Below are 2,538 nucleotides of genomic sequence, written 5' to 3'. Positions count from 1 at the left end.
GCATTTAAAGCTATAATTTTTTTCAAAACAAACAGAAAGGTAAGACTTTTAATTTGGTATATTTAATGGACAAAGTCTTTATGAAGGAGCAAATTGCAAGCGTTTTTCTCAGCTTTATTTTAGGTCCACTATATCTCTCTTTAATGAACTTTGCACAAACTTACATTAATAGCTTCATTGTATTAGAGCACCTAGGACAAAGAGTATAAATTAAGAGTTTATTTTTTCAGATATGCAAAAAGCACAACGATAATCTGTCTTCTTCATAACTTAATGGCAAAGCTGTAATAACCAATAAGGTTATTTTAACAGGTGCTATATAGAAATATTTATCACCTATCTATACAATTATATAAACTAAAGGTTTTCCTTGAATAGAAAGCTATAACTGTTGCTCTTTGAGTTTCTCTGTATCACATAAGCATTGGCCAGTTTTAGGCATCTCAGTCATGGCCACTGCTCTCTGCTGATTGGTCCTCACAAATCTGAGCAGATTGATGATAGCTGCAGGTGTCACTCCAGGGATGCGGCTAGTGGCCCCCGTCGTCTGCGGGTGACTGAAATGCAGCTTCTCTCGAACTTTGGAGGACAAAGACACACTCCTGAGAGTCAGATAATCTAGGTCTGCTGGCAGCTGGAGAGCTTCATCTCGCTGGATGTTCTTTATTTCTTGCTGCTGATGGAACAATACTGATTCATAGGTGGCTTCTATTTTCAGTCTTTTGACTAGCTCTCTACATTCAGTGTACCTCTTCAAGGGCTCTGGAACAGCCTTGGCCAGTAACTCCATGTCAACTTCCTCATTTTTCAGAACATCTAGAGCTCCGAGAGGCACACTTTTATCCATACTTATAGAAGCCTCTGGAATTAACTTTTTCCATTTAGAACTTGAAAACTCAATGGATTTCAGCATGGAAATGCATTCTTGTATAGAAGACTTCATTCAAGAAGCCCTTTCATATCTTTGTGGGGACACACAGCCAGCTTCATCATACCCTCGGAAAGTGAGGCGCCTGTCGGCATTGTCAGGGCACAGTGACAGATGAAACTCCACACGGCTGGTAAATATTCGGTATGGTTCTTTGGTGTGGTGAGGTCATCAATCAAGACTCCTATGTAGCCTTCTGTTAGGCTAATGACAAAAGGAGGCTTGCATCTGACCCAAAGACTTGCATTGATTCCAGCTATCACACTTTGAGCTGCAGCTTCCTCATAACCAGTAGTGCCATTTATCTGTCCAGCAAAGAAGAGCCATTGCACCAAGTGAGTCTCAAGAGAAGGAGTGATCTGAAGGGGGTCTAAGTAATCATACTGAACGCCATAGCCTGGATGGATCATTTTAGCTTTCTCCAAGCGTCTGATATCAGCACGTGATCATTTTCTCTTGTAATTCAGCTGGTAGTGTCACAGATAACCCTTGGGAGTAAATGAGGTCAGAATCTATTCCTTCAGGTTCCAACCAAACCTGATGTACACAGTTTGGAAAACGCAAAACCTTTGATTCAATGGAGGGACAGTATTGAGGTCCTCTTGTAGTTTCTTTAACATGACTATTTAGGTGAAGGTTCTCAAGGACAATCTCATCCACTCTAGGGTTGGTGTGAGTCAAGTAACATGGCAGCTGATCTTCTGGCTTAATCCACACTGTTTCATTAATAAAGCTAAATGATTTGGGTGGGTTGTCTGGTGTCTACTTGTTTAGAATGCTGAAAGTAATCGACTCTTTGGCAATCTGGAGTGGAGTCCCAGTCTTCAATCTTCCCACCACAAATCCCAACTTCTCTAGGGTCTGAGCCAAGCCTATGGAAGGCTGATCCCCTAAACATCCCACCGGATGCATCTCCAATCCAATTATAATCATGCCTCTCAGAAATGCCCCAGTAGTCAGAATCACGCTGTCTGCATGTACTTTGCTTTCATCCAGCAAAACAACACCCCTGACCCGGCATTTCCAGTGGGCTCAGGTTCTGGCTCTGAGAGAATAAGATCCTCTACAGCTCCCTCCTGAACAGTGAGCAGTGGTGTATTTAGGATTTCTTTGTCGGTTTAATACTTTGTAGTGTACACCAGACTGGTCACAGATTCGGGAGCACAGGCCATCCAAAGCATCAACTTCCTTCATTAAATGCCCCTTTCTGATGCCACCAAAGGAAGGATTACAAGACATCTGTCCGATCGTGTCCACGCGGTGCGTGAGTAGCAGAGTCCGGGAGCTGCACCGAGCGGCTAAAGCTATAAATTTTATCTTAAAAATTATTGCATTCTACCAATTATGTGTTCAGTTTCTTTTTATTTACTTCAAAATATTTTCTGATTTCACGTGATTTCCTTTTTTACCTATGGATTATGCAGAAGCGTGTGATTCCTAAATATTTCATGATTATCCTGATATCTGTTACTATTGATTTCCAATTTAATTATTTTGGTCAGAGAACAAATTCTACATTTTTAAAATCTTTTCCAAAATACATAGAGGCATTTTTATGACTCAAAATACTGTTTATATTGGTGAACAAACCATGTGTACTTGAAAACAAT

At 40.7% G+C, this 2,538-nt stretch overlaps 1 pseudogene; it reads right to left on the bottom strand.

The window, feature by feature from the left end:
- Positions 1-264: 264 nt before the first annotated feature.
- Positions 265-2,182, bottom strand: LOC119058900 (protein MTO1 homolog, mitochondrial-like; annotated as a pseudogene).
- Positions 2,183-2,538: the final 356 nt, after the last annotated feature.

Source organism: Artibeus jamaicensis, unplaced genomic scaffold (assembly GCF_021234435.1).
Source record: "Artibeus jamaicensis isolate MK-2021 breed Jamaican fruit bat unplaced genomic scaffold, CSHL_Jam_final scaffold_1283, whole genome shotgun sequence".
NCBI classification, from domain to species: Eukaryota; Metazoa; Chordata; class Mammalia; order Chiroptera; family Phyllostomidae; genus Artibeus; species Artibeus jamaicensis.
This window is presented reverse-complemented; position numbering and strand designations above follow the sequence as displayed.